The sequence below is a fragment of the Mobula hypostoma genome, chromosome X1, assembly GCF_963921235.1.
Source record: "Mobula hypostoma chromosome X1, sMobHyp1.1, whole genome shotgun sequence".
Taxonomy (NCBI): Eukaryota; Metazoa; Chordata; class Chondrichthyes; order Myliobatiformes; family Myliobatidae; genus Mobula; species Mobula hypostoma.
In genome coordinates this window covers 22081647-22105796 of record NC_086128.1, presented here as the reverse complement: position 1 = coordinate 22105796, position 24150 = coordinate 22081647, and the positions used below count along the sequence as shown (strand labels likewise).

The following is a 24150-nucleotide window of genomic DNA, read 5'->3' as shown; positions in this document are numbered from 1 at the left end:
ACATTCAGTTCATGAACAATTAACTTTCCCCTGGAGCTCTTATTTCTTCCTATATTCCATGTATATAATTTGCTACTCTAAATTGCCCCAGTCTATTTAGGTAGCAAGACAATGGGGTGGAGTTCATGGTCATGTGAAGGAGATTGGTTACAGAAAACTAACGCTGGAAATGGGGATTAGTTTACTGAGAGTGTGTGAAGGCCCAATAGGCTGAAGGGCCTCCTGTATCAAAATAATTAAGATAAAAATAAGAGATAAAATGGATCAATTGGACTAACAAGCCAGGTGGAAAAATAAATATCAACAGATTAAAGATTTTGATTATCCTGATATTTATTAGAAAAGACAGGTAAGGGCACGAAAGGATTTGCTATTGGATCTGGTAACGCAGATTGAACCAGAGAAAATTGGAGAAGTAAAAGCAGTGAAATATTTGGGCCAGTGGCTCTTTGATTACATCAGGGATTCCCAACCTTTTTTGCACCGCAGACCGGTTTAATATTGGCAATATTCTTGCGGACCGGCCAACGGCGGGGGGGGGAGGGGGTGGTGGTGGTGTTCAAGTAGGGTTAAACTCACCTCAACATGTCTTTTACAGTTAGGGTTGCCAACTTTCTCACTCCTAAGTAAGGGACAAAAGTAGCAGTCAAATCCCGGGACACTTTACCCCAGGAAAGACTACCATGACCATGAAGCCTTGCGTGGGCACCTGTGTGTGCATGCGTGTACGTGCTGATTCTTTCCCCACAAATCGGTTTTGCCTTCATCTTCCTGACTATACTGTACATACATTATTTCTACTTTATATAGTCTGTGTATTTATCATATCATTCCTGCTTTTACTGTATGTTAGTGTTACTTATTTTCGGTTTTATGTGTTATTTGGTATGATTTGTTAGGTTATTTTTTTGGGTCTGGGAATGCTCAAAAATTTTTCCCATATAAATTAATGGTAATTGCTTCATCACTTCACGCCATTTCGGCACGAAAAGTTTCATAGGAATGCTCTACCTCAGGGGAAATACGGGACAAACCAATTTAGCCCAATATACGGGATGTCCCGGCAAATATGGGACAATTGGCAACTGTATGTTCAAGTTCAACAGTGCGTGACAGGGAATGAGGAAAGGTGCAGCTGACTCATATCGTTTCCTCACAGCCCAACAGCACATGCTTTGCAGCCCGGTACCGGTCCGTGGCCTGGTGGTTGGGGACCGCTGGATTACATCACTATAGTTGCATATGGCTCTTTTATGTGCAGTTTGCAGCTCTTCATAGCCTTTAATTTCTACCAGAATATGAAACGTTTTTATTGCTAAAGTAAACTGTTTTGCATCATACACTGATTCCAATTCTAAAAGCAATTGGAAATCTTTGAACAATCTTTTGCGTTGCTCTTGTGGATGTTAGTTTCTCCTGCTGTGGGCACTAAACTGAATATGTCAAAAATGATGACAAGTTGAAATACAAAGTTGCATATGGATGTTTCAGAGAGGGATGGGAACATTGTTTCTTCTTTGTGCTCAGTCATGAAACATGTCTACTTAATGTGCAAGAATTTGATTGCCCAGTTCAAACATTTATAAATTAAAGGCAACAGACAAAACTAACTTGGTCTCCAACACAATGTGCTCTTTTGACTTACCATTCTCGTGCATAGAAGCCAACTTTTCAGAGCTTGTGCCTCAAAAGAATAGCAAACCTCAATCTTAGAGCCAAATGTTTAAACGTATACAATAAATAGCTAAATTTAGATTTTTATGACTCTTGAATATTTATTTGGGCAAAGCTACTTGTATATTTAAAACAACACACATCAAAGTTGCTGGTGAACGCAGCAGGCCGGGCAGCATCTCTAGGAAGAGGTACAGTCGACGTTTCGGGCCGAGACAAAGGGTCTCGGCCCAAAACATCGACTGTACCTCTTCCTAGAGATGCTGCCTGGCCTGCTGCGTTCACCAGCAACTTTGATGTGTGTTGCTTGAATTTCTAGCATCTGCAGATTTCCTGGTGTTTGCGTTGTATATTTAAAGTTCTGTTTGGGTGATGCACAGTGTATTGCAGTAGTTCTGTGGTTTTGATTAATGGTGATAGTGAATGTGGCTGCAGAGTCATTTACAGGTGTCCCCTGCTTTTCGAACGTTCGCTTTACGACACCTCGCTGTTATGAAAGACCTACATTAGTTACCTGTTTTTGCTAACAGAAGGTGTTTTCACTGTTACGAAAAAAGGCAGTGCTCGCCCTGCGCAGCCAAGCTGCTCCCCCGGAACTGCATTCTAGCCGGCATTGCTTAAACACGTGCCTGTGAGCATCTGTGCTTTATGTCGATTTATTTTGAGCATCCGTTTGCACGATGAGTTCTAAGGTATCAGAAAAGCCTTAAAGAGCTCGTAAGGGTGTTACACTTAGCGTAAAACTAGACATAATTAAGCGTTTTGATTGTGGTGAACGAAGTAAGGACCAAGTGAGTTTGGCTTGTGGAAGTTGACGAAGATGATGTTGAAGAGGTTTTGGCATCCCATGACCAAGAATTGATAGATGAAGAGCTGATGCAATTGGAAGAGGAAAGGATAACAAGTGAAACCGAATGCAGTAGAGAACGGACCGAAAGTGAAGTCGTCCAGGAACTGAACGTGAAGCAACTGCGTGAGATTTTCGCTGCAATGATTGCAGAAAAGTACGACTTTAATTTTGAAAGGGTACGTTGGTTTAGGGCATATTTGCAAGATGGTTTGAGTGCTTACAAAGAACTGTATGATAGAAAAATGCGAGAGGCTAAGCAGTCAAGCATACTGTCGTTTTTCAAGCCTTCCACATCAGCCACAGCAGACGACGAACCTCGACCTTCGACATCGAGGTAGGCAGACAAAGAAGAAGATGACCTGCCTGCCCTGATGGAGACAGACGATGACGAGATGACACCCCAGTGTCCCACCACCCCAACCTCTGACGACTCAGCCTAACACACTATCATTAGTGTGCTCGCTGTCTTCTCGATTCCGGTAAGTGATACTACACTGTACATACATTATTTCTACTTTATATAGGCTGTATATTTTTATGTGTTATTTGGTGTAATTTGGCAGCTTCATAGCTTAAAGCAGGGGTCCCCAACCTTTTTTGCACCGTGGACCGGTTTAATATTGACAATATTCTTGCGGACCAGCTGACCGGGGGGAGGGTTCAAGTAGCGTTAAACTCACCTCAACATGTCTTTTACAGTTAGGGTTGCCAACTTTCTCACTCCCAAATAAGGGACAAAAGTAGCAGTCAAATCCCGAGACACTTTACCCCAGGAAAGACTACCATGACCACGAAGCCTTGCGCGGGCACCTGTGTGCGCATGCGTGACGTGGGCATGTGTGTATGTGCCGATTTTTTTTTTTTCTCTCTCTCTCTCCCACAAATTGGTTTTGCCTTCATCTTCCGGACTACGCTGTACATACATTATTCCTACTTTATATAGACTGTGTATTTATCATATTATTCCTGCTTTTACTATATGTTACTGTTATTTTAGGATTTATGTGTTATTTGGCATGATTTGGTAGGTTATTTTTGGGTCTGCGAACGCTCACAAATTTTTCCCATATAAGTAAAAGGTAATTAATTGCTTCTTCACTTTATGACATTCCGTCTTACGAACTGTTTCATAGGAACACTCTACCTTCGGATGGCGGGGGAAACCTGTAATTGTGTATCCCACTGATTGAAGAAATGCTTTAAGATGACAGAGAAGGTCATAAGTATGATGAAAACCAGTTTAATAGTTCAGAAGAAAACTGTCTTTTGAGGGACTGGATTAGAATGGGCTAGGGTTTGCATGTGTAGGGTGGCAGAAATCAGCAAATAGTTACATAGGACAAAAATCGAGGAAGCATTTAAACTGGCATTTAACTGCATACAGGGTATTTTTGTTAAAGGTATTTTTTCATACCTTCTGGTCAAAGGAACGAACAAACTCAAACACATGAGATTCCATAGATGGGTAAAGAAAAAAGGGAACAATTGAGGCTAGACAATGAGATACTCACTAGCTACATAGACAGCACAGAATTGAATATGGAATGAATATCCTGTAGAAGAATAGGAAGGGATTAGGAGAGAAGTTAAAGTCTATGAAATTAAAATTTCAAAGTCCATTAAAACAGTAAAATATTTTGCACATATATCAGCAAAGCAGGAGATTGGGATGGGAATAGGACTATTAAGGTATAGATAAGATACCACAGGAAGCAATAGGATAGTGACTGAAATATTAAATCATTGATTTACTTTGGTATTTACGAGAGAGAGGGGGAGCAGGTTGACATTGGTTTGCATAATGAGGTAAGTAATGAAATAAATTACTTTAACATGGAAAAGGGGATCATTGAATAATATAATTGAACTGATGATAAATCCCCTGGTCTGGATGGGTGGCACTCTAGAAACTAGGGGGAGGAGGTAGCAGAGACATTATTGCACCACATTTAATAATGTTAGTAGAAAATGTAATGTTAGAGTAATAGTGGTTAGTTAATATTAAATTTATATTTAAAGGATAGACCAGTCGGCTTAACATTGATCGTAGGAAAAATAAACTGCATTAAAGTAGGGACTAATAGAACATTTGGAGAGGAAACATATAATAATGAAAAGTTAGTGTGAGTTTCAAAAGTGAAAATCTTGACCAACCTTGGTGAATTTTTGAAATAATAGTAGAGAGAGAAGGTAGTGGATATAATTTAGATTTCAAAAGGCATTAAATAAGATATCCTTTTTAGACTAATGAATAAATTCGAAATTGAAGGGTCAGAAGATAAGTAACAGCAGTTACCAAAGCAACAACAGGAATTCTGCAGATGCTGGAAATTCAAGCAACATGCATCAAAGTTGCTGGTGAACGCAGCAGGCCAGGCAGCATCTCTAGGAAGAGGTACAGTCGACGTTTCAGGCCGAGACCCTTCGTCAGGAAGAGTTAGTAAGAGATTTGAAAGGGGGAGGGGGAGATCCAAAATGATAGGAGAAGACAGGAGGGGGAGGGATGGAGCCAAGAGCTGGACAGGTGATTGGCAAAGGGGAAATGAGAGGATCATGGGACAGGAGGTCCGGGGAGAAAGACAAGCGGGGGTTCTGCTAGGATAGTGTAACCACCGTTAACACCCTGTTTCAATTTTCAAAACCTTGTGACTTGTCTGTTGCCACTCATGGGAATTCTGTCCTTTACTATTAACAAATGCATGCTTCCAGTCTTTAGTAGAGTGTTCTCATTCTATGTTGAGATCAATAGTGCATGCAATACCCTCTTTTCAGTTCCTTGCAGATGTTTCCCACTATGCAATTGTAGGTACCTTTAAAAATTGGTGTTTCAAGGGAAAGAATGAGCAATGGAGAAAGTTTTTAAGGGGAGATCAGGCTGGGAGAGTGATCGGTGCTCAGGAGAGAGTGAAGGATTAAGTTTTTTTTGAGAATGCAGGTATGCAGTGGGGGTGGGATAAGGTCTGCTAACTTGGAGAGCAGTTAATTGGTTTTGGAAGGAAGAAGTCTTAGCATTAATTTTGAAGTTCATGCTGTTAAATTCTGAGCAAAACCCTGGTAACTTGTGCTTATTGTATCCTATTGAGAGAGGCTGAACAGGTTAGATTTGTTTATTTATTGATATACCATGTGAAATAGGGCCTTCCAAGTTTAGAAGAATGTAGGATGATCTTATTGAGACATATATATTCTTAAGGAGACGTGACAGGGTAGATATTTTAACTAGTGGGAGTTTCTCAAACAAGGGACACAGTTTTAAGATGAGTTAAGTACATTTTTTTTTCTCTGAGTGGTGAACCTCTGGAATCCTGTACCCCAGAATTTTGAAGGTCAGATCATTAGAAGAATTTAAAGTGGAGGTAGATGAACTTTTGAAGAATCAGTGAAATGGGAGTTATGAAGATCTTACACAGACAATGAGTTGAGGTCTGGGATAGATAAGCCATGATCACATTGAATGGTGGGGCATGCTAAAGGCCATGGCTATCCTTGCTCCCATTTTCTTGTTTTCTGTATCAAAAAATGGGACTGATCAGTTCATTCTATAATTCTAAACTTTACTTGAAGCAAAGTATTAAAATGGCTCTTCGGGATTCAAGGTTGTTTAATTTCATTTCCAGAACACAAGTGCAAAGGAGATGAAATATTTTTACTCCAGGTCTGATGTCATACAAAAAAACCCAGTAAGATAAAAAACCACAATAATAAAAAGCACAATATATATAAATACATGAGATAGCTTATATACATTGATTGTATATCTGTAAAGTGACGCTAGGCCTACGAGTGTCAGTATATAGGAAATGATAAAGGAAATGATAAAGTAGTGGTGGTTGGGGGTGTGGAGGGAAGGTTAGTGGGTGGAGGTGTTGATCAGCCTTATTGCTTGGGAAAAGTAACTGTTTTTGAGTCTGGTGGTCCTGGCATAGATACTACATAGCCTGCTTCATGATACTAGCTCTTTTCCGGTGAATATCTTTGGTGGATAAGCTGGTGCTGGTGATGCGTTGGGTGGTTTTGACCACCTGTTGTAGAGCCTTTCTGTTCACTGCAGGGATGTTTCCATACCTTGTAGTGATACAGCTTGTAGGATGCTCTCTACTGTGCATCTGTAGAATGATGTGAGTATAAATGTGCATATCTCAGCTCCCTTCAGCCTTCTCAGACAGTAGAGGCGTTGGTGAGCTTTCCTGATTGTGTAGAATGTGTTCAGGGACAATGAGAGGTTGTGCAAGATGTGCTGTTCCAGGTGTTTAAAATTGTTTGCAGTTTCCATTGCTGTGCCACCGATGTAAAGATGGGTGGGAAAGTTATCAATGATGGTCAGTATGATTGGGACAGAAGGTAATTGTTATTACTCATCTTTCTCTACCTGTGTCAGCAGTTTTTGATGTGGTTGACCATAATGTTTTCTTTCAATATTTCTCCACCGTTGATTGCATTTGCCTAGTTCTATTTTTATTTATCCTGTTATAACCTGAGAATCATTCTAATTGGCTTCCTCCCTTCCGTTGCCTGCACTATTAACTTTGGTTTTCCTGGTATAGACAGAGGCTGTGAGGTGATAATTGGAGACGAGGCTCCATCTGCTTCTATTTTTCTCTTACTCATCTCTACCTATCGCCCACCAGCCACTGTTTCCCAACTCCACCCCTTCCTCACCTGGCTCCATCTGCTCATTGTCTCCTTCCTCAGCTGGTTTCACCGATTGCCTGCCAGCCCCTGCCTTACCCCTCCCTCTAACCTTTTGTACTGGCTATCTGCCCTCTACACTGTCAGTCCTAATGCAGACTCTCTGTTTGAAAAATCAGTCATCCTTCTGCCTTCGCAGATGCTGCCTGACGTGCTGAGTTCCTCTAGCAGTTTTTGAATCCTTGATTACTTATAAATTACCAGGCATTTAGTCCAACATCCAGTTCCAGTTGGGTGGAAATATCTTCCAATTAAATATTGGGAAGTTCATACCAGCTCCCATTTTTGTTGTTGACTACTGACAAATTTGGTTCATTTTCAGAAAATCTGGTTGTCAGATTTGAGTTTGAACCACAAGTCCAAATTATTACTTGCATACTAATTTATTTTTGGATTCGTAGCATTGCCTAACTCTGCTCCAGTGTTTGTTCTGCTAATGAAACCTCCACCCACCTCTTTGTTACCCCTAGATTTCATTTCTCCGGAGGACTTCTGGCTGGCCTTCATTTTATCTTCTGCTGCCTTTGTGTCCTAATTTGCTCCAAGTCCCATTCACCTAAGCATCACTGTTGTTCGTTGAGCTATCCTGTCTTTTGGTGGGTGAGAGAGCAACTTAACTGTAAAATTCTCATGTTTGATTTAAAATCCTTTATGGCCTTACCCCTTCTTAGGCATGTAATCCCCTTCTGCCCCACAGTCTTTGATATCGACCCCTTGATCATAACTGATTTTTAGTTGCTCTATCATTGACAGCTCTGCCTTCAACTGTTTTAAGCTCCAGAATTCCTCTTCTAAGTGACACCGTTTTAGTCTCTTTTCTCCTCAGAGACGCTCTTTAAAGCCTAGCTTTTCAATAAAGCTTTTATCAGCTGTTTCAATATCTCCTTAACTGGTTCCGTTGAAATTTGTTTGGAGCCTGCGCTCGGTAGTATGGCAGTTAGTGCAACACTTCATGGTGCCAGTGATTATTAATCAGGGTTCAGTTCCCACTGCTGCCTGTAAGGAGTTGGTATGTTTTTCCTGTGACCCCATGGGTTTCCTCAGGGTGCTCTGGTTTCTTCCCACGTTCCAAAGTATGCCAAAGTACAGTTAGTAAGTGAGTTGTGAGCATATGCTATTTTGGTGCCACAAGCATGGAGACACCTGGGGCAGCCGCAGCACAATTGTTGCTGATTTGATTTGACGTAACAAAGCATTTCACTGGATGTTTTAATGTAGATGTGATGTGAAAGAAAGCCAATCTTTCTCTCAAAAGCACCCTGGAAGTTTTCCCACATTAAAGTATCATATAAAATACAGGTATTTGTTTTTGAGGGCTATGCATGAATACATACCATCTGATTAAGATAGAGGACAAAGTGTGAAACCCAGCACTTTTGAATCGGATGGGAACAACAAATATATCAAGCATGAGAATTTTGGGGGAAAATTCACACAGAAAAATGCAAATAACATTGTAGGAATGAGCCTTCCAAGCCTTCCTTGATAATGCTGTCCAACTCTTTACTATATTGACGACTGCATTGGTGCTGCTGATCTGGTCAATTTCACCAACTTTACCTCCAACTTACACTGTGCCCTTAAATTTACTTGGTTCATTCTGATATCTCTTTCCTTTCTCGGTCTCTCTCTGTCTCTATCTCTGAAGATGACTCTCTACCGATATCTTGTATAAACTTAACAATCCCCATGTCTATCTTGACTGCCCCTCTTTCCACCATCTCCTGTAAAAATGCCATTTCCTTTCCTCGGTTTCTTCATTTCCGCCACATCTGTTCCCAAGATGAGGGCTTCATTTCCAGGACCTAAGAGATGTTCTCCTTCAAAGAACAGTTTCCCTTTATCATTGGTGCTGCCCTCACCGCATCTGTTCCATTTCCTGGACATTGGTGCTCACCCTGTTTTTCACACCACATTAGCAGGGATAGAGTTCCTCTTTTTTTTCTTACCTACCACCCCATGAGCCTCCACATCCGATCCATCTTTCTCTGTAACTTCCGCCATCTTCAGTAGGACCCTATCAGCAAAACACCACCTCCTCCCCCCTGCCCCAAACTGTCCACTTTCCACAGGAATTGCTCCCTCTGTGATTCCCTTGTCTGTTCGTCCCTCCCCACTAATCTCTGTTCTGGCACTTACAAGTGGCAGAAGTGCTACACCAACCCATTCACCTCCTCGCTCACCTCCATTCTGGGCCCCAGACAGTCCTGACAGATGAGGCAAGATTTCAGCTGTGAATCTGTTTGGGTCATCTACTGTATCCGGTGCTCACGGTATGGCCTCCTCTACAGTGGTGAGGTCTGGCATAGATTGGGAGACCGCTTTGTCAAGCACCCTCATTCCATCTGCAAAAAGTGGTATTTTCCAGGGGCCAAAAATTTTAATTCCAAACCCTATTCCCATTCTGACATGTCATTCCATGGCCTCCTCTTCTGTCACAATGAGGCCACTTTCAGGTTGGAGGAGCAACACCTGATGGCATGAACATTGATTCCTCTAACTTCCAAGGATTTTCTTTTCTCCTCCCTTTCCCTCTTCATTTCCCCACTCTGGCCTCTTACCATTTTTCCTTACTTGGGTATCACCTACCCCTGGTACCCCTCTCCTTCCCTTTCTCCCATGGTCCACACTCCTCTCCTATCAGATTCCATTTTCTCCAACCCTTTATCTTTTCCACTTATCAATCATCTCCCAGTTTCTTTCTTCATTCCCCCTCTTCTACCCATCTGGCTTCACCTATCACATTCTTCCCCTCCTTCCCCTCCCCACCTTATTCTGGCATCTTCCCCCTTCCTTTCCAGTTCTGATGAAGGGTCTCAACCCAAAATATCAACTGTTTATTAATTTCCATAGATGCTGCCTGACCTGAGTTCCTCCAGCATTTTGTGTGTTGCTCTGGATTTTCAACATCTGCAGCATCTTTTGTGTTTTTTCTGTAGGAATGACCAGAAAATTCTGAATATCTTAAATCTTTGGGAGAAACCTTTCCTCATTCTTTACAAGGTTCACACACTACTTAATTGAATTTTAATCTTTTGGAGCTGCAACTTTGCACTGACCAGAGAGCAGTTGCTGAGACTTTTAGATCCCTGAGACCTGCACGACTGGTTGAGGATGTGTCCTTCCCAGTCTGAGCTGCAATATCACATGAAAAATTTTCAATTCTTTGAAATGTGTTAATTGGTTTATTTTCTTCAATAAATGGGTTATGCACATGGAATCTAGGAATTATCCCTAGACTTTTCTTCCCTTTTTGCCATTGAGATGATATAATGACCCTGAAATGCTGATTACCAATGTGAGCAAACTGTGGGGTGGGGGAGAGAGAACCAATATTTTGTTTGACCCAATACAAATTTGGGATATTAGAGTCTGTAACATGCAGTTTGATGCACTTTAACTTTTGATAAAAGTATTGAGGTTTGCTTGATTATTGTCGTTAATATTTGGAGGTATTTTAGTGTCAAACTTAAAGTGGTGCCATGTACCAAATACAAATAAAAGTGCTATGTTGAACCAATATGATGTTGACCAAATTGGATCATTAGAATTGAACCTTGTATCAGTTCACAACTTAAATAATTCATGTTAAGTATTTAGTTAAGTTAGGCTTTGCTTCATCGTTGTTCATTGAGTTCTACTTTGAGTTCTGACAGAACTGGTTCATTGCAAACTACAGCCAACCACTGAATGAATGTAGTTTAAGACTGTTGCCGCCCACGCTGAGAGTTCTCTCCAAGGAAATAAGAGATGACTTCTGTTTATGTTCATGGCTCTATTAATAATTAACAATATTGAACTACTGAACCTTGAAGGACCATGATTTTTTTTTCTTAAAAAAATTCTGATGCTTAGAACAGGAACAAAAAAATTTAATTTAAAAATATTTCCCTGGGGATGTATTACATGGCTTTTTTTTGGTGTTTACTACTAATATTTCAATTCTGAGATACCACCACAAGATTAACTTTTCACTAAACCAGGTCATGCTATTGAGAGTTTGAAATTTGAGATTATTTAAAAAAAAGATAGACCCTCTCCTTACTTCATTAGAGGTAGTGCATGGAAATTGACTGCTGTTTTAATTGCAATATTGAAAGCAGAAAGTTAACAATCTTAGTCACTTTAATGTGGAAGAAGCCGAGGGCAGTTGGCTTCAGCCTTAGCTTGGAGACGTGCATCATTTCTCTTTAGCTACTCCCTATGGTAGCAATTTCCAAATTCTTGTTCTCAAATCAATGGTTAGTAAGGTGCTCTACTGGAAATGGTGCATTGAAGGAGACTACACAATACTAAAGAGCAATTGAGAAATGGTGTAGAAATTTTGCTGTGAGCTTTTAGATCCCATAATCTGATATTCTGTGGATCATTGTGTGTAGACAGATTTTGGGATTTTTTTTAAAAAGGTGTCTAGAATTGTATTCAGTTTCCTTAGCTATTTCAAGGAGTGAGTTGTAGCACGTGAGCATGGTCAGGTGCAGACTAATTTACAGATGTGATATGGAAGGAATTTCCCCAGCTAGTTTTTATCTCCCCTTTTTATTCTCCTCTTGTCCCAAACTGGTCCTCAAGGTGATGAAATTTTCACCCCATTTGATTTAATTTGGAATTTTAGCAAGATTGTTATTAGAAAGGGAACAAAAATCTAATAGGAAGCAGTTTGATTTCCACAAATGGAAAGTCTGTCAGCAATGCTATCAGCAGCTGCTGTGTCAATTTGAATGAAACATTTTTTTTGCAAGTGCACAGAGAAAGCTCTGCATTGATTTTGTTTTCAGCAAATCATCTTGTCTGGGCTAAAATAAGCACGGGGAGGAATAGCAGTGTGCTCTGACGCTCCTACAAAAAGGAACGTAGTGGAGCTGTATCTGTGAAGTGTTCGAATTTGGCTCAGCTCCCGGTGACCTCTCATTCAGCAGTCTGATGCTGAGCTCCTTGTAAGAACAATTGGCTTGTCGCAGCAATGGGGGCTTTCTCAGAGAGGAGGATTTAGTCATTTGGTGAATTGGATGCATGGTATGTTATAATGCAACTGATTCTAGCAAGCAAGTCTCCCTTTGTAAACATAATGCCCTCTCCAGTATAAAGCAACGAATATTGCTGTGGTGAGTTGGAAGCTGTTCTAGTTGTTTTGGAAGTGCTGCTGGCACACTGGCATGTATTTATAATTTCAGTTGTCTTTTAAAGTCTATTAAACAGTTATTATTTTCTTCCGTCTTTTTGAATACTGTAAGACGTCACATCTATTTTAAAAATTCTGTCATTCATGGTAAAGATTTTGATTTGCGTATTGAATATTGCCTGCTTGAGCACGGACAAAATGAGAAGAATCGCAATGCTGTTGCAAGGGACTATTAAGGTTTTGCCCCTTACTTTATTGCTTAGCAGTTTGATACTTCAGTATTGTTTCTTGCCCCTTCACTTCTCTCTCCTCGCCTTTTGCCATTTATTTTACTACTGGTTATCGAATGTGAGCCCTGGGCCATTGATCTGTTAGTCACGCAGGCAATATTTTACTTAATCCATTAGTTTTTATGAAATGGCCTCTATGAGTAAACAAATGATCAAGTTCAGTGGAAAAGACCACAGTTCCATCGTTCCTTCTGGATTAAAATGTGTTTATGAAATTAGTGAAGAGAAAATGTGCTTGTTAAATGCCATTAAAACCTTGTTAAAAGGCACAAAGATTTTAGTGTAATTGCATGGAGGGAAATTAACTCTGAATTAGAAATGATTTATTTAATTGAAAGTAGGGTGGAATGTATCAGCTTTGTCATTTCAAGTGCCATAAAGAAAGTATAAGCAGTAAATAAATAGAAGTAGTACATGGCATGAAATGTATTGGATATCTGTTGATATACAGCTGTTTTTGGGTCATATAAGCCAACTGACCATATTGATACATGATCAGAATTTGGTCAGGTTATGATAGAGAGCTGATAAAAGATCAAGAAATTTAATTGCAAAGAAGGATATAATTTGTTAAAGGGTTGATCCTCAAAGTAATTGGAATTTCCTTGTAATGTTTATATGAAGTTTAACTGTTCCTTGCTATATGCTGACCACTGTCTTTCAAAAGGATATAACTTTCCACTTAGACTTTCAAGTTTGCATTTTTATTTTTTTCTGTTGTACCTAGAATCATTTACGTTTTTACATTTAAAACTTTCTGATGGATTTACGGCACACTGAATATTAAACATTGGCTAACTCGGGTATTAAAAAAACTGGCAGTAATGTAGTTTTGATTGGGGTCATTTGCAAGATAACTGCTATACTTGGCATTTCTGTGCTTTGCACATTATTTTGCTTGCACTGTAAAAATAAAAATCCTGTCACATACTAGAAATAGCCTTGAATGCATCTGTCCCTTTTGTTTTTCATTTAATCTAGATATTGGGGGAGCATCAAATAGTCAGTGTACATATGGGTGCAGAGTGTTGTATGCCAAGGCTATCTTTCAGAATTTTGTTTCTAGTGTTTCTTAATTATAGATGAGTGCAAAACTCTAGGAGAGGTGCAGTGTAAGTAGAATTCTTGATTGCTTAAGCAGTCCGAAGTGTGGTTCAGTTGAGTCATCCCTCATGTTATAGTGTATCTATTGACATCCTAGTTTTTTGCATTGCCTCTCAACTCTCAATAGAGTTGATCAATCTATAGTAAATTAATGGCATGGAATAGTAAGTAGTGACATTTAGCACTCGTATTTGGAGCTACTAAACAATTGCAACATAGACCCCTGGTTTCATGGCATGGTGTGTATTCTTCTCTATATCCTGGTACCTCCAGCAGCTCCATGTTGATGGGTGCCATTCCTATTTGATCTGATGCTTGCTTATAAGAAGTTTTGTAAGTGAATTGACATTGAATGCATGCTTGTTGAATTGTGTACAATATTCCACACTAAAATTGTATGATGTATCATGCTTATACTCATTTTGGCAATTTGAGGGATAGGGAGGATTATTGGCATTTATATAGTGCCCACCAGGGGTTTCCAATTTTTTTTACACTTAAATGTCACTATTGCAGTGTAGGAAATCAGTGAATTTTTGCACAATATGATCCTGCAAAAAACAATGTGATTTTGATCATAACATCTGTTTTAGTAATGCTAAGTGAGGAATAAATATTGGCCAGGATCCCATGGTACTTAAGGGCTATTGAGAGCAGCATTATTACATTATATTGCATTGGAATCGGCTAAGCTTCTTTTATTCATGTTGTCTCAACTATCCGCAGTAAAATCACATACAGCTGCTGGTTTGATTAAGTGTTTGTTAAAGCTAATGGAAATATCTGCGGTTAATCTTTTGGATATATAAAAAAAGTGTTCCCTTCTTGATGAATGTAAGTATATTATTCTGGAGTTCTGAATTATTCTGAGGAAGTAGAGAAAGGATCTTCATAAGTGGGTCACAGTTGGGCAAGGCTAATCAATGAACAAAATGAATAGAAGAATTATTTAATTATGTGAAATACAGATCCCCATGAAGAAATACCATGGGTGGAATATCTTTTTAGGGCATACTTTATCTTTAAACTATGAAATAAGTTAAGTGTTATCCTTAGCAGTCCCACTGCTAGCTACCTTTCTCTTGTGGAATGTGTTCTAGCATCAAAAGTTGTTAATTGTTTGATTTTCACAATTTTTTTCTAAAGCATTTGTTAACTTTGGTTGCATTCAATTCTCTCTTTTATGGATTATCTCTAATCCAAATACTCCCACAAATGGTTAATTTAACTGCCAACAGTGTTGCTATGAAGATCAGCCCCTGATTGGCCGTTGACAAGACCAATGAGCAGGAAGCTACCTAGCAGAGGATTGCAGTGAAACCCCTGTCTAAATTCATTGTTATTTTTAGAATGTGATGTCGTATTATTTTCTGGGAAGCACCTCCTAACTGCTAGTTCTTGCATCTTTGCAATTTTAATATTCTTCTGAATGAGCCATTTGCTCATGAATTTGCAGCAACGTTTCTGCACAAAAATCACTAGCGTATTACTGCAATTTGAAGTTTATTCACCAAATATTATGAATGACGGTGTATTCTTCAATGGAATATTCCTAAAATCTCACATTTATTATCGCTCCACACAGAATGAGCTTTGTATAGATTGTATGGAAAGAATGCTGTAATTTTTAAAACTAGTACAATGCTTAAATATTCAGTTTCATTTATGAACATTTCAATTAGATTCTCAATTAGCTTTCTGTGATTAAAGTCATCTGTTTATCGGAGGTGGGGCTTTGTTATGAAGGCAGCTTTGAAACTGTGCCTTGTCGACTCCCTCATTGTCCAACCATATCACATAAGCAGCCTTTCTCCCACGGGCTGAAGCATCCCACGCTGCCCTGAGGGGCTGCTGCTGATTCATTCATCTACTTCCATGCTTTTTTTCCACCAGAAACCTTAATGAGCGGAAGAACTTAAGCCAAATGAAGGGAATGCAAGTTGCCTGACCATAAAAAGAGTGGGGGGGGAGGGAGGGAGCAGAAAGTGAAAGAATGAGCCATCAAAGGTCGATCCATGCTGAGCTGCGTACTATACCCTGGTGTTTTGAATGATCCAGATCATACTCACACAACTACCTCCTAATAAATGCTGCAAATAAATTGTGTTTTTAGCAGAGAAGGTGTAGCCATTGCACATGGAATCATGCTGCATCATGTGCATATATTTGTGTATATGTCATACACGCAGACTTGTATAATAAAAGTGTTTGTCATGCTGTCGCAGATGCATGCAATCATAGATCCCCTAATGGTTGTCCACATTCCTTTTTCAGTTTGTCAATTACTTTTTCAGTGCCAATTAATTGTATGATCTTTTGTCTTCAAAATTCCACTTTGTCTAATGTTTATTTCTAATTAGGATTTTTTATTTTCCTATTTCTGTTCATTTTTTAAAAAACTTGTCACAAATATAATAAAGTATATGTAGTACTGAAGGGCGTGTGTGAATATGACTTTGGGCTATGTATATATCCTCCCTTCTAGGTCTATGGTAAGCTCGGTGCCTAAGCAATATGGAGGTGGTATACTGTGAGGGATTTTAAGATGTCTTAGGATCACATTTATTAATTTAGCTGTTAAAATAGGCACTGTACAGAGTGCACTTGGTAGGTTTTTAATCAAAGTGGTGATATTTTTGAGCAGCAGTGCAACTTGTATTGAAGTGTTAAATTCCTTTCCGAATGAGCTGGTGATGTTTTTGTTGGGTGCTGGGGATGTGCCACAATTCTTGATGGCCTTTGACACTTTGAATCTCATCTCTTTATGGGTGCCAAAAGCACTTGCATTTATATTGGGCATCATGAATCTTAGTAGACAGGGCTGTGGTTTATATTGCTAGTTATCACTTTTTGCATTTGGCTTTGACAGTCTTAATTGCAGCGGCTGAAAAAATGCACAAGATTTTTAATCAGTCATTAAAAAAGACTTTGGGGTGTATAACGATCACATGCAAAGCTCTTGTTTTTTGCACTTATTTCATTCATGTGACCCACTTTCTGCATTCTCGACCCCATTCCAATCAAATTATGGGCAGGCAACTTCCCCCTTCACCCTTACTTTAGGTGATGTTTCTAAGTTTTCTGGATACTGGCCATCATTCCTACAAATTACATGTACTCTGAAAGAAAAGTGCTGTTGCTTCCTTTGACTTTGCAAACGTGCTACATGTTCCAGTTTCCTTTAACTGGCTCATAAACCCGTTTATTTTTCTTGCAACTCCATGTTTGAAGCCTTCACTATTACTCACTGCATTTGTCATGGTCATAACTGGAAAATCATCTTCAGTTTCTCTTGCCACTCCTACAACTGTACCTCTCTGTCCTTGATCTCTTTCCTCATTCTCATCCATATGCTGTCTCTTGGGGAGAGCATTCGAAAGGACAATGTTGAGTTCTACATGTACGGTGAAAGCACTTGGGTCTACCATCTGTCTCTGAGCTATCTGCTGTTTGTCTGACATCCGGTTGTGGATGAGCAAAAGTCTTCCAATTAAATATTTGTAAGACAGAAAATATTATCTTAGGTTTTTTTTGTGAACTCTGTGGCCTGGCCATGTTCCTCTATCCTCTCCCTGGTTACTACTTTGGCTGAACTTTCTCAAAAAAGCCATTACAGGCATGCATACAATGGACTACTTACATTTGCAACACTACAGAGGCATGTGCATCTCACAAAATTGAGTAATGCTGATGAGTGAATATTTGTTATACTGGCTAGTTGGGTGTCAGGGAATAAGGTGCCATCATTTGTTTTCCGTGTACTTTGGGTAATTTATTCAATGAATGGATTACCATCAAAGTTGTTGGCAACTTGATGCTTTGTCTCTTCAGTCCATACTGTCCATGGGCTATTGTTAATTGCAGCACTGGTGTTCAAATAGTTGTATTAGTCATAATTGTTCTTAAGTAGTCATAATTAGTCTGTTAACTCCAAAATCCTTATCATTAAACTGCATCCTGCAAGTTTATCTTGTCCATTACAGTATTTGATAAAGCTCAGATCACCATCCTATTGGAGTGCTGTGTTAATTCAGGAAATACAGTGGATGATTTATGAAGATGTTGCCGGCTATAAAGAATATAAAGAGAGTGATTGAGCTAGGGTTGTTTTCCCTTTTTTTTTGGTGAGAAGGAAAGAGTGAGTGTAGACATAATTGAGAATTGTGGGAGGTCTACACAGGAATTACCTACGTCTTGTAGCAGAGCTATAGAAACTAGATAGGATAGATTTAAGTTGGAGGGCAGTTGGGGGAGAAAAAGTTCTACTCGAGTAGTAGGATTCTGGAACTCGCTGTGTAAAGTGGCGATGAACGCAGTATCCTTCATCATATTTAAGTACTTTTATGATCACTGGGAGTCACAGCCTACAGGGCAGTGGACTGAGAGCTAGAAAGTGATAACCTAATGTATTCTTTTGCTGTAAATTTTATGTTAGGAATGCTGGATTACTGACAAACTTGCACAATGCACCAGAAAGTTAATGAGTTTATGTTCTGTTTGCTTTCTGGCACAAATCTAATCTATTCCAGGCTAGTAGATTCTTGGCAGATAATATACTTAAGCATATACTGCATACATTGCATCTTCTCAGATACCATACCAATACATGCTCTGGTTATCACATAGCTTGGGTGAATGAGTTTTTAGGCTGCCATTAGATAGGACAGCAGAACATTGTAGAGAAAAGCTTCCTCTGATTAATTAAGAAAGCTATATCAGAAAAGTAAAATCACTGAAATGGCAAATGAACCAGAATCAAATCAAAACAGAAAAAGAATGAACCACAGGAAGGCACAAAATAAGAAACTGGGTAACACTGCAATCATTTTGCATAATACTCATAATTTTTGATGAGTCAAGTCATGGTGTGTGCTTTGTCAGCCTTTTAATGGAAGCTACTTGAAGATATGGAAGGAACCTTCCAAACAACTGTATAATAAATTGGTAACAGGAAGGTAATAAATGGAGGTAGATTTTAAGTGGGAAGAATTTAGTACGGTTTTGATATCCATCTAGGCCAAAATTTGCAGTGACTGTTTCATCTTGGAGTTGTAACTGCAGATGGTCTATTAGAACAATCAAAGAATTTCCTAATTTTCGGGTGTGGAGATGTTCTTTATTCTTGAAGAGAAGTGGGTACTCATGATCGTTTAATGTCATTTCCAGTACACAAGTGTAAAGGAAAACGCAATAATTGGTACCCCAGAGCCAATGCAGCACAAAAAACACAATAAGTTAACATAATTAGTAATCAAAAATACAATAAATATAAATACTTAGATTGATTGCATGTCCATAACATGATGCTAGGCACAGGAATGTCTGCATATAAGGTGACTGACAGGTAATGATAAAGTAATGGTAGTTGGGGGTGTGAAGGGCAGGTTAGTGGGTGGATGTGTTGATCAGCCTTGCTGCTTGGGAAAGTAACAGTCTGGTGGTCCTGGTGTGGATGCTACATAGCATTCTACCTGATGAGAGTGAGACAGACTGTCTATGAATAGGGTGGATGGGCGCTTTCATGATGTTACTGGCCCCTTTTCAGCACATTTCTGTATATAGTATATGTCCTTGATGGCGGGTAGGCAGTAGCCTGGTGCCAGTGATGTGTTGGGCAGTTTTGACTACCCATGGTAGAGCTTTCCTGTGAGTTGTATGGGGCTGCAAGCTAGTGAAAGCTCTCATCTTTATTTGGCAGGGGCCGTGGGAGGAGAGAGAGGAATTTGCTGCTCATCAAGGTGAAGGAAGTTAGTGCGAGAAAATGGAGCACCTTCCTTTTTTAATTTGTCATTGCCAAGTTCTTCAAACTAGTTTTAACACTTAACAGTAAGGTGAGTTTGCACTCGACAATTCTAATAACAGCAAAGAACTAGATTGGTATTGTTAAGGTCTAATAACAGCCATTTTATGCAATCTAGGGTAGATTTGCACCCAGTTCTCAGGAGTGAATGTGTTGGATCCTTTGAATTAACTAGTTCTTTATATAATATTGACAAAAAAAATCAACCTTAATATAAAAGTCCAAAGTTCCTGAAGGTGGCAACACTGGTGGGTAAGTTGGTGAAGAAGGCATACTGGATGCTGCCCTCCATTAGCTTGGGGCATAGGATAGACGATCTGGGAACATTGAACAGGGGTGTAATACATTGATTAGACCTCACATGGAATACTATGTACAGTTTTGGTTATTGTAATATAAGAAGGACATAATTGCACTGGGGAAGGTCTAGAGAACGCCAAGATGTCGCCTGGGGTGGATTATTTCAGTTGTGGGGAGAGACTGTATGGGCTGGATTTGTTTTCTTTAGTGTAGCGGAGACTGAGAGAGAACCTAACAGACGTGCACAAAGTTGAGAACCAAAGACAGGATAGGTAATACAAAACATTAGCCATAACAAAATCTCAGTCCAGGTGGCATAGATTTTAGGTGAGGAGTAAGAGGTTGAGAGGAGCCGAGGAATTTTTTCACCTAGTGGCCCTCTAGTAGAGTGTGATTGCAAGTTGCAATGCATTGCATACGAAGGTACTCTTAGAATGTTTAAATAGCATCTGGATGAGTGTTTGAGTTGCAAAGATCATGGAAGGCTATGGACCGATTGTCAGTAAATAGGATTTGTATAGATTGGCACTTGATGGTCAGCATGTGTGCGGTGAGCTGAAGGCATGTTTCTGTCCTGTATGACGATGAAGCAGTATTCAAAATTTAATGTGTGCTGAGAGTCCATACTGTTTTGCTGGTCATGACAATCTAAGTACTTTTTAGATGTGATGAAGGTTTCTGCCTTTACCACCCTTTTGGCAGTAAGTTCCAGACCACTGCTAACCCTCTAGGTGAGAAAATCTTTCCTCATCTTTCCTTGATCCTTCCACCAATTACTTTAAATCAGTAGTCTCTAGTTTTTGAAGAGGGGTTTATGTATACTGCATGGTGAAAAAGGATGGAGAGATTTTAATTGTCATGTTATCAGTCAGCAGGTTAGGGATTCTTCAGTAAGTTGAGCTAGTGCGTCAGAAGATGGTATTACTGTTCGCTTACATTGGAAACTTAATAAGTTTAAATCTAGGAAGAAAGAATAATTTGAAGAAGAAGAAGATTGTCAGTTTACTGAACTGTCATTTTGAGCAGTTTAAACATTTTTTTTATATATCATTCCTCCTTGTTCATTAAGCTTGGGCTTCAAGTGTGTATTGCTAATTTGAATACTGATGTGATATGTATTGCAGTTGATGGATCTGTTACTGAGTGAATGGTGCAGAAAGCGGAGATAGGAGTTGAGAGACTTTCGGTTTGTCATGTTGAAGTCTACTGAGGTACTTTGATATTTTTCTCATTTTCTCCTGATCTATGGTTACTATAGTACAGTTCCACGAGCATCTTGCCCATCTGGCTATTTCTGACATGTGAACTCTTAGAAGGATATTTGAGCATAGCTGGTTTAAATCCTGTTCTCGTCTGATGACTCTTGTTCATGCTTCCAATATGAACCATTTGATAATGATCACGTGCTGGCTTCCTTTTTCTCCCTTACGCGGCAGTGAAATCAAAACTCTTTGACAGCGTCAGCACTGTTTACATTTTATTTTGAAAACACAACTGAAGGGGGATAGTTTGAGATTTGTTGATGAGAGAGGGATGACGAGGATTGGTGATGGGCAAACTAATGACATTTTCATTGCACTGGCTCTCATGGTGTCCAAGTATCATGCCAGTTATACAGTTCATTTACATAATTGAGTGAGGCTCCTGCTGTATGATTGGGAGCCACATTTAAATATAACAGGTACTACATGGATTTCCGGTATTCAGCAAGCCTGCCAGAAGGAGAAGGTGGAGGCTGATAACTAAGTGACTTTTATAGTTGTTACTTTGCCAGGAAGAGCAGGGTTACATTTCATGGCTCCTCAAAGAAGCCTTCAGCTTTCCTCTGTTGATCGCAACCTCTTTGAGTCAGAGTTATACAACATGGAAAAGATTCTGCCATTGGGTTTTCTACCTCTACTAATGTAATTGCAGAGGGTCACACCCACTTTTAATCACAAAGGAGTGCTCTGTTTGACATTGGAATCTTCTCCTTTCCTAAGGTCTTCAGCTTTACCATTGAAGGGTCAATTATTGTATTTCTGGGGGCTTTTTCCAGTGACACTGGTCAATTGAAGAGAAGGAAATGTTGAACAAAATTATAACCATGTCCTGGCCTTAAACTAGACACATTTTTGCAATTCCTCAGACATTTTTCATCTCCCATAAGTTTTGGAGCTCTAGCTAATCCAAAGTTAGGTTTCTTTAAAATAGGAAAATTTAGATGACTATTTAAAGGATTATTTTTTGGCTGGGCTACTGGCAGTGATACTGTTAAATGAGTGAGATTAAGCAGACTAGACCTTTATAGAGTTCAGAAATAGAGAATTCTTACAGGGTTTCACAAAGCAAGTGCAGAAATTGTCTCTCTTCTCCCACCACCCTCCCCCCACCCCCCCACCCCCCCCACCCCAGTTGGCTGGGCTGTCTAGAATAATAGGACGCAATCTCAAAATAAGGCATTGACCATTCATGACAGATGAGAAGAAATTAAGAAATTTCTTCACCTCTAAAGGGTGGTGAATCTTTGGAGTCCTGTACCAAAGATGGCTGTGGAGGCATGATTGCAGAGTATATTCAAGATGGAGATAAATAGATTTTTAGATATTGAGGGAATCAATGGATATGGGGTTGGTAAAGGAAAGAAATGCTGAGGTTTAAGATCAGCCATAGTCTTATTAGATAGTGGAACAGGACAGGGAAGCCAAATAGTCTTGTGCTCACGTGGGTTAGAACTGATAGGATGGCATTGGGTGACATGAGGGAAAAAAATATAAATATGATCCTAAAACCCAGAGGTTAAATTTATCAAGAAAGACTAAATAAGCTTATCACTTTCCTGCAGATGAGAATCCATGTAAGTAAGAAGGCCTGACTTGCTGAGTCTCTCTAGCACTTTTTGTGTGTTATTTAATCTCTCCCCCCCCCCCACCCCAATGTCATTTCCAGTCCTGAAGAAGGGTTGCTGCCTGAAACGTCGACTGGTTATTCACTTCCATAGATGCTACCTGATTTGCTGAGTTCCTCCAGCATCTTGTGTGCATTGCTTTTAATTTCCAGCATCTGCAGACTTTCTCGTGTTTAGAAGTAAGAAGCTTTCACTTTGCGAAGATTGCTTTTATGATTCAAACAGCACAGAATTGGGCCATTTCTGTCCACTGCGCTGTGTCCACTGTGAAACCTAAATACACTAATCCCATTTGCCTCCATTAGGCCAAATGTCCTCTATTCCTTTCTTTTCTAAGTTCCTGTTTAAATGCCTTTTAAACATTGTAATTGTATCTGCATTCCAGGTATTCATCACCCTCTGTGTGGGGAAAATCCTACGCCCCAGGTAACCTTTAAGTTTCCCCCTTTCACCTCAAACCTGTGCCCTCTCGTCCTGGGAAAAAGACTCTATCCTGTCTATGTCCCTCATAATTTTATAAACCCCTATAAGGCCAACCCTCTGCCTTCTATGTCCAGTGAGAATAAGCTCAACCTGTCCAATCTCTCCTTGTAAATAGAATTCTCCATTTCAGGCAGCACCCTGGTGAATTATTTCCACACTCTTTCTATTGCTGTCACATCTTTTCTGTATTGTGGTAACTAGAACTGTACATACTATTCGGTATGGTGGAACCAATGTTTTATACAACTGCACCACTATATCCCAACTCTCAGACTGATTGCCTGTACTACCCTATCTGCCTGTGTTGCTGCTTTCAGGAAGATATGTACTTGTACATCAAGTCACTTTTGTACATCAAGTCAATGTACCTAAGGTTACTGCCATTTGCTCCAAATGTCATAGAGTACTACAGGATAGAAACAGGCTCTCTGGTCCATCTAGTCCTTGTCGAACTTATTCAGACTAATCTTGTTGACCTGCACCATAGCCTGGACCATAGCCCACCATACCCTTCCTATCCATGTACTTATCCAAACTTTTCTTAAACGTTGCAATTGAACATGAATCTCCCCTTCTGCTGGCAGCTCGATCCACACTCTCACCACCCTCAGTGAAAAAGTTTCCCCTCTTGTTCTCTTAAATACTTTTGACTCTTAACCCATGACCTCTAGTTCTAGTCTCACCCAATCTCTGGAAAAAGTCTGCTTACATTTACCTTATCTATGCCTCTCAGAATTGTATGTACCTCTATCAAACCTCTCCTCATTCTCCTGCACTCCAGGAAATGAAGTCTTGACCTGTTTAACCTTTCTGTATAGCTCAGGTCCTTAAGTCCTGGCAACATCCTTGTAAACTTTCCTTGTACTCTTTCAATTTTATTGCTATCTCTCCTGTTGGCAGATGGCCAGAACTGCACCGAATACTCCAAATTAGGCCTCACCAATGGCTTAT

General features: G+C 39.7%; 1 protein-coding gene across 6 annotated transcripts in view; it reads left to right on the top strand.

The window, feature by feature from the left end:
- Positions 1 to 24150, top strand: part of LOC134340353 (R3H domain-containing protein 2) — a 265555-nt gene that overhangs the window by 66236 nt on the left and 175169 nt on the right. The window lies entirely within an intron of this gene.